The sequence below is a fragment of the Ruditapes philippinarum genome, unplaced genomic scaffold (genome assembly GCF_026571515.1).
Source record: "Ruditapes philippinarum isolate M1 unplaced genomic scaffold, ASM2657151v2 ctg10759_1_1_1_1, whole genome shotgun sequence".
NCBI classification, from domain to species: Eukaryota; Metazoa; Mollusca; class Bivalvia; order Venerida; family Veneridae; genus Ruditapes; species Ruditapes philippinarum.
In genome coordinates this window covers 54,085-62,870 of record NW_026861678.1, presented here as the reverse complement: position 1 = coordinate 62,870, position 8,786 = coordinate 54,085, and the positions used below count along the sequence as shown (strand labels likewise).

At 34.7% G+C, this 8,786-nt stretch overlaps 1 long non-coding RNA gene across 1 annotated transcript in view; it reads right to left on the bottom strand.

Annotated features, from left to right (window-relative positions):
- Positions 1–536: 536 nt before the first annotated feature.
- The window catches only part of LOC132716485 (uncharacterized), a 28,801-nt gene continuing 20,551 nt past the window's right edge, over positions 537–8,786 (bottom strand). Inside the window, exon 4 of the long non-coding RNA XR_009623811.1 lies at positions 537–4,332. This is a non-coding gene — a long non-coding RNA (uncharacterized LOC132716485). The remainder of the gene's footprint in view (positions 4,333–8,786) is intronic.

Genomic DNA, 8,786 nt, shown 5'->3' with positions numbered 1-8,786 from the left:
TAATGCACCTGTTACATCTGTAGCTGCTTTACCTTCAAGACAGACAATCAACTTTTGTTCAAAACAACATCAATAATTATCCCTCAAAGTTAAAAATACAATCTAGAGAGGTTAAAATTTCTACTAATTTTGAGCAGAGTCATTTGAACTTAAATTAGAGCTCTAAATATGGGCTGTAAAAGACAATAATTTTACCAGCTTCATAATGCAAGACAGAAAAAAGACAGAAAACTGTTACACAATGGACAGAAAACCAAGTTAGGAGCTTTCTTCAAACAAATAAGCAATTATCTTAATTTACAAAACAAAAATGCCTTGTCCATATCTGATTTGTTAAAGTATGACCCATCTAATGGGCACTATTTAAAACTGTAAATTTTTTGACAAAGGTCATTTTAAATATGCTTTAAAGGACACATGTATGCAAAATTTGATATACGGTATACAAGTAAGAACATTTTTCTTATTAGCTATTAGCTATTAGAAAGACTCTTTTTCAGGGATGAGGAAACTCTTAATAATTTCTAACAGCAACATTATGAAAAATGTTTCCTTATTTATTTTTTATTAAGAAACAACTAATAGCATTCAGCTAACAAATCACACAAGCAAAATTATTGTTTATGTGCAAAATGTTTGAAATATGTACAAAATTGTTACCCCAGCCAACCCATTTTAATCACTTGTTTGACCTTTTTCCTACTTATTCAAAATATCCCTTAAAATTACCAAAGTCAGGGGCTGTTTTCAAACTTTGCTTTAATTGTCTTAATTTTTACGAAGTATATGGTCAAATATAAAATACTTTTAACCGTGTAGTTTTGATTAGCATGTTTGTTCTTTAATTTGGCATTTTAGTCAATAAATACCTATCATATTCCATTATTAAAATTAAATACTTTTTTACTTTCCACGAGGGATCTGAGACATACTGAAAAAATATAAAAAGAAAAATAGTTGACTCTTCTGGGGTTTGAACTTATGCCCCTCAGTTTCTTTGGAGTGGACAATAATTATGCCGATCAAAGCGGATTAGGGGATCATAACTTAAAAAACTTGTACACAGCAAATGAACATATGATCATGTTATACAGTCAATATATGGTAAACTAGAAATGTGTCCATAGGACACGGGTGCCCCCACCGCGATACTGTTCTGTCAATCTTCTTACTAAGTCAAGGGAAATAACTCTACAAATACTGGATAAATCCACAAGTGAAACCCCTGGTTCAAATCTAAATATGCTGAGCAACCTGCCCATAAGGTTTAATGACTATGTCAAATCCATTTTCAGTAACTTGAGACACAAGTTGAAAATTGCAAAAATTTTCTAAGTGAAGGGCAATAACTCTAAAAATACTAAATAAATCCAGACGAAAATACCTGGTGCACAACTGCACATTCTGATCAATATTCCTGTAAAGTTACATGACTCTAGTCAAATACTTTTTGAGTTACATGCGACACATGTTGAAAATTGCAAAATTTTACTAAGTCAAGGGCAATAACTCTGAAAATACTAAAAGTATCCACACGAAAATACCCAGGTGCACAACAACACATGCTGATCAACATTCCTGTAAAGTTTCATGACTCTAGGTCAAATACTTTTTGAGTTATATGTGACACAAGTTGAAAATTGCAAAATTTTACTAAGTCAAGGGCAATAATTCTGAAAATACTAAAAGTATCCAGACGAAAATACCCAGGTGCACAACTACACATGCTGATCAACATTCCTGTAAAGTTTCATGACTCTAGGTCAAATACTTTTTGAGTTACGTGCGACACAATAATGAACGGACAGACGGACGGACGTAAGGACGGACAAGGGTAAATCTAAATGCCCGCCACTAACGTGGGGGCACAAAAAGAAAATGAAACAACATAAATGTTATGCAATTCATACAAATAAAAAAACAACATTTTACACAGCAACAGTCCTGTTCAGCAAGGCATTTGAAAAAGGTAACATATTACGTCAGCACAATAATACAATTATACTAGCAAGTCTGTTAGATAGATGCAAAACAATACAGTAATAAAATTAAAATCAACAAAAACACAGTAAGAAGACCAACAAGAGGGCCATGATTGCCCTAAATTGCTCACCTGAGTCAGAATACTTGTTTTGTTGGGTTTTTTAAAAGGAGATTTTTATTTTTTACAATATGCATATAAGGAAAATCAATGATCAAATCAAAATTGTCTACAAGGATATGAAAAACTAAGAAACACTGCCTTGTCACGTTATGTATTGTATTCTACGACACTGATCTGACATTAATTGATTTTAATCTGAATGAATTTTAAATATTAACTCTTAAACTATGTTTTTTACGTAACAAAAGTATAGTATTTACAAAAAAATGCAAACCATGTTAAAAACAGAAAGAACAACCATAAGTTCAACAACGTTAAAATTAGTTATGAATAAAAAAAACCTAGGCATACACTGTCTCGATCTTACAACATGTATTATAAACCTGTACTTTACCCTACTGGGCTATAACGGTCAGTTTAACTAATTCATAGAAACAAGATGAACTAGAGGATGCTTTTGTAAAAAAGCGCATGTCTCCCCCACTGCTGAGAATAACTGTGAATGGAAACAGGAATGGAAATGGAGAAATTGACCAACGGTCACTGTGACCTTGACCTTTGACCTACTGACCCCAAAAACAATAGGGATCATCTGCTCTATCAGACCAATCATCCTATGAAGTTTGAGGGCTGTAGGTCAAAAGGAACTCTAGTTATCATCCGGAAACGAGAAATTGACCAACGGTCACTGTGACCTTGACCTTTGAACTACTGACCCCAAAAACAATAGGGATCATCTGCTCAATAAGACCAATCATCCTATGAAGTTTGAGGTCTGTAGGTCTAAAGGAACTCTAGTTATCATCCGGAAACGAGAAATTGACCAACGGTCAGTGTGACCTTGACCTTTGACCTACTGACCCCAAAAACAATAGGGATCATCAGCTCTATAAGACCAATCATCCTATGAAGTTTGAGGGCTGTAGGTCAAAAGGAACTCTAGTTATCATCCGGAAACGAGAAATTGACCAACGGTCACTGTGACCTTGACCTTTGAACTACTGACCCCAAAAACAATAGGGATCATCTGCTCAATAAGACCATTCATCCTATGAAGTTTGAGAGCTGTAGGTCAAAAGGAACTCTAGTTATCGTCCGGAAACGAAGAATGGACGGACGGACTGACGGACGGACGGACTGACGGACGGACAGGGCAAAAACAATATGTCTCCCCCCGAGGTGGGGGAGACATAATTAAATATCATCTTACTGAGTACATCTCACAGAATTTACCGAACATTTATAGAATATTAATATATTCTGAATATTGACCATATAATCAGTACAGAATTCACAGGTTAATAAAACCAAACAAATTATAAGGGAAATCAATGACCCCAGTGTTCAGGGCCAATTTTGACCACAGGGCTTTTATTTGAATAAACTTGGAAGACACTCACTAGAAAATGTTTCATGCTTAACATCTAAAAAAGCTCTAGCCATATGAGTGTTTTAAAAGATTCTTTACGTTTTTACTACATACAAAGAAGGAAAATCAATGACCCTGTGGGCCGTGGCCAATTTTGACTTGAGGGCTTTTTTTTAGAAATCAATCTTGGTAGACACTCACTAGAAGATGTTTCATGCTTAATATCTAAAAAAGGGTCTAGCTATTTGATTTTTTTAAAATAAGATTTTTTTAAGTTTTTACTTTGTACATATTAGGAAAATTAATGTTGTTTACCCTGTTTCTTTTTGTTTGAGGTACATTTGTTTGCTTTACGTTAACTTACATAGATGAAAACAATACAAGTATTATTTTAGAAATCTTCCAGACTTCATTATATAATTTTCTAGCACTTATTTCATGCAGCTGCATTATCAAATGTCAAACACATTTCAGGCTGAATAAATTATGCATACTCAATGCCGACAAAAATTTATAAAAGAGGTCAATTTTGATCCTCATTCACCCAGCCATTTCAAGCATATGTCCACAGGAATGTGTAAAATCTTCAAACAGTAAATATATTTGTTCACCATAAATTTGTCTATGATGAAATGGTAAAATGTTACTTAAATTTACCTAATTTCATGTTTTTTAACTTAGATCTTATTTGAGGAAAATTTTTTGTTCTTAACTCACTACAGGTGTTTTGTGCTGTTATGATGTCAAAGTTTATTAAGGAACACTTGATTTACTTCCATTTATATGATATTTCAATGATTTCCTCATGAAAGCCTCTTCAATCTTACTCTCTGGACCTTCCTGCCACATTTACTGGTACCTGAAAAGTTAAGTGTTTCTCTACATAATATACAACAACAAAAGTCAGCAGATTTTATTATAGAAACTGTAAAACTATGGAGGGCGATCGTTGCCAAAATTCCAGACATGTAATGTGTTCCTTTTGAAAACTACTTTTGAAAATGCGAACATGTATGTCTAGCATTTTTTATTGCATTCGTGCACAGCAAATGATATGCCTCTTAATCCAATCTTTTAATTGAAGGCACCCGCTTTTAAATAACACGTTTACATGTAAATCTTAACAACTGACCTAACATGGAGAACAACAACACATTTACAAGTTCGTATCTACCATTGCATATAATACATAAGCATGTTCACACACTTGTAGATATATGTACCTGAAAAACACAAATGAAATGTAAAACTCGAATGCAGAAAATATAATTTAATAAAACGTGTTCCAGTCGTAGAACTACAACAGTACGTTTACGCAGTTACATGTTTGAAATGACAAAAGTAGATTCACAAAGTTAGACGATTTTAAGTCATGCATGACGCCCCGCCTTTCTCTGAGTATTTGCGATCTTCTATCACGGAAATGTACGGACAGGTATAATACCCGTCGCCTCACTCCTATTTCTCAATAAAGTGAAGGAAAACACGGCGTCCATTCTAACTTTTTTATTTCTATAAAAAGTCTAATATTATTGGTATCAAATGAAAGATTACTCCATAAGCTTTCTATGAGTGCCTCGGAAATAAAAATGAATTAAAAAGATGTATGGAATTTTTAGGTTTTTTTTTACTCTGAAAATAACACTCTCGAATTGGTAAGAAAAACACGGCGTTCCCTCCAAACTTTTTTAGCTCACCTGTCACAAAGTGACAGGGTGAGCTTTCGTGATCGCTTTTCGTCCGGCGTCCGTCGTCCGACGTCCGTCCGTCGTCCGTAAACTTTTACTTTAAATGACATCTCCTCATAAACCACAAGGCCAATTTCATCCAAACTTCACAGGAATGTTCCTTTGGTGGTCACCTTTAAAAATTGTTCAAAGAATTTAATTCCATGCAGAACACTGGTTGCCATGGCAACCGAAAGAAAAAACTTTAAATATCTTCTTTAAAAAAAACCATAAGAGCTAGAGCTTAGATATTTGGCATGAAACATCTTCTAGTGAGTGTCTACCAAGTTTGTTCAAATAAAAGACCTGGGCGGTCAAATTGGCCCCGCCCCGGGGGGTCATTGATTTTCCCTATATGCATATAGTAAAAACTTAAAAAATCTTCTTTTAAAGAACTCAAAGAGCTATGGCTAAGATATTGAGCATCAAACATGTTCTAATAGGTGTCTACCAAGTTTGTTCAAAGAAAAGCCCTGGGTCAAAATTGGCCCTGCCCCCAGGGGGGTCATGATTTTCCCTATATGCATATAGTAAAAAACTTAAAAAATCTTCTTTAAAGAACCAAAAGAGTTAGAGCTAAGATATTTAGCATTAAACATGTTCTTATAAGTGTCTACCAAGTATGTTTTCAAATAAAAGCCCTTGGGTTCAAAATTGACCCTGCCTCGGGGGTCATTGATTTCCCTATATATGCATATAGTAAAAACTTAAAAAATCTTCTTTTAAAGAACTCAAAGAGCTTATGGTTAAGATATTTAGCATCAAACATGTTCTAATAGGTGTCTACCAAGTTTGTTCAAATAAAAGCCCTGGGGTCAAAATTGGCCCCGCCCCGGGGGGGTCATTGATTTTCCTTATATGTGTTATAGCAAAAACTTAAAAAATCTTTTTTGAAAAAACCCAAATAGCTAGAGTTAAGATATTAAGCATGAAAACATCTTTTAGTGAGTGTCTACAAAGTTTGTTCAAATAAAAGACCTGGGGTCAAAATTGGCCCCGCCCCGGGGTCATTGATTTTCCCTTATATGTGTATAGCAAAAACTTTAAATCTTCTTTGAAAAAACCCAAATAGCTAGAGTTTAGATATTAAGCATGAGACATATTCTAGTAAGTGTCTACAAAGTTTGTTCAAATAAAAACCCTGGGGTCATAAACTGGCCCGGCCCCAGGGGTGTCATTGTTTTTAACTATATGTGTTATAGTGAAAACTTAAAAAAATCTTCTTTTAAATAGCCCAATGAGCTAGAGCTTAGATGTTAAGCATGAAACATATTCTTATGGGTGTCTACCAGTTTGTTGCAAATAAAAGCCCCTTTGGTTAAATTTTGGCCCTGCAACGTTTGGGGGGGGGGGGGGGGGCCTATATATACAGGTGAGCGACCTCAGGGCCATCATTGGCCCTTTGTTTTAAAGTTCGAATATATTTTTGATAATTTTTGGATTGAAAATAAAAGTGTGCTTTCATAAACGATTTATGATATATAATTATTATAATGCCCTAAAAATAAAAATGAATTAAATCAACTGAATTAACTTTCGTTTTAAAAGTTTTATCATGTTACTTTTTGTAAAATAGAGAAAATAAGAATCCCTAAAGAACGCTCAAAACGGACAAAAATTGAGAATGTTGCAGGCCCGGTTTGATTTCGAGCCTGCTCATGGACGGTAATTGGAAAGAGCAAGTTAATCGTCCACCGCCCCCTAGCACCGGCTTTAAGCAAAAAATTCAACATAAACTGGTAACAATTTTGAAAAACATCCGCAGATGTGTTAATTATGGCGATTATTCATGGAACCTTCAATGTGACACGTATTATAAGTGCCATACCATGAAAAAACGGCATATGATCCCCAAGTAAAAAAAAAACACACACACTCTGAACATTTCAGTAAGAAAAAAACATGGCGCCCCCTACTTACTTTTTTATTTCTTGGATCAATTTTGATAAATAAACAAGATCATCAAGGAAAGGCGGCGGAAAATAACATAAGAATTGCAGATTCGGTTTGATTGAGTCCCCTGCACATGAGGGATAATGAACAAGTGACGATTATCATGGAACCTTCAATGTGACACGTAAGTGACACGCCCCCTAGCACTGGTTGAACGGTACTCAATTCTAAACACTTAATAGCGCTGGCATCAATGATCCCCGAATGACCAGAAAAAACACTGAAGTGAAGTAACGGGGCAAACTATTTAACAACTGCCACACGGCACTTGCACCTGCTGTTGTGAAGTATTAAAAATCTGGAAACAAAATGATCCCTCGGAAGCATTAATCACTACAAAATTACATAAGAATTGCAGACTCTGGTTTGATTGAGTCTGTACATGAGGGATAATGAACAAGTGCAAAAAGTTTTTATTCATACTGAAAATACCGTATTAAAGATTGTACATATGTGCTACGGATAAGTATTATCTTGATTTCGGAAAGGAAATCTCGGTGGCCTGCTTTAAAATCCCTATTTTTGCAAATACTTGCATAGTTTTTGTTGAAAGTGAAATTTGTGCCAATGACATTTTTCAATTGATTACCAATAAGAGTATAGGAATGTTTTTACATTATCAATAAAACTACTCCCTTGAAGTTGGTCATTGTTTTTCCCCTAAAAATTTCCAAATCGCCGATGTTTCTCAGGAATATATGATAAACAAGATCAACAAGGAAAGGCGGCGCCTTCAATGGTCGCAACCCTACATGACCCAGCAACAAGAACAAGTGGCAAGAAGCCCAGGCGGTCCCCAAACAACACATGGCCAGGGCACTAGGCATAGCACGGACAGGCTAATCACTAAAAATGATAAATAATTTGTAACTGATAAGAACACGAAATGTTAAATAATAAGGTAATGCCACAAGTTACTCTTCATCATAAATGGTAAAATCAGTAATTTTCAAGTGATGTTGCTAGTGACAAAACTTTTATAACAAATGCAACATATTACATGTTATGAAAAATGCCGTATGTTGTCCTTCAGTTTTATTTAAAAATATGGGAGAGGCGCCGTTTTATACCTGTCCGCAAATAGAAGGTCGTAAATACTCCGAGAGGGGCGGGGCGTTATGCTTGACTTAAAATCGTTTAACTTTGTGAATCTACTTTTGTCATTTTAAACATGTTACTGTGTAAACGTACTCTTGTAGTTCTACAACTGGTAACACGTTTTCTTAAACTCTATTTTCCGTATTCGAGTTTTAGATTTCATTTGTATATTACAGATCTATAAGTGTGCAAACATGCGTATGTATTGCATGCAATGGAAGATACGAACTTGTAAATTTGTTGTCGTTTTAGATGTTAGGTCACGGTTTGTTACGATATATATGTAAACTTGTTATATAAAAAAGGCGGTAACCCTTCAAATAAAAGATATTGAATTAAGAGGCATACAATAAAAATGGTAGGCATACAAGTTCGCATTTTCAAAAGTCATTTTAAAAAGGAACACTTTACATGTCTGGAATTTTGGCAACGAACGCCCTCCATATAAAACAATTAATCATTCTGTATTCAAATTATTTTTTCACACAATGTTTTGTCGCATTGTGTACAAAATCAACTGTGTTTTCTTTTCATG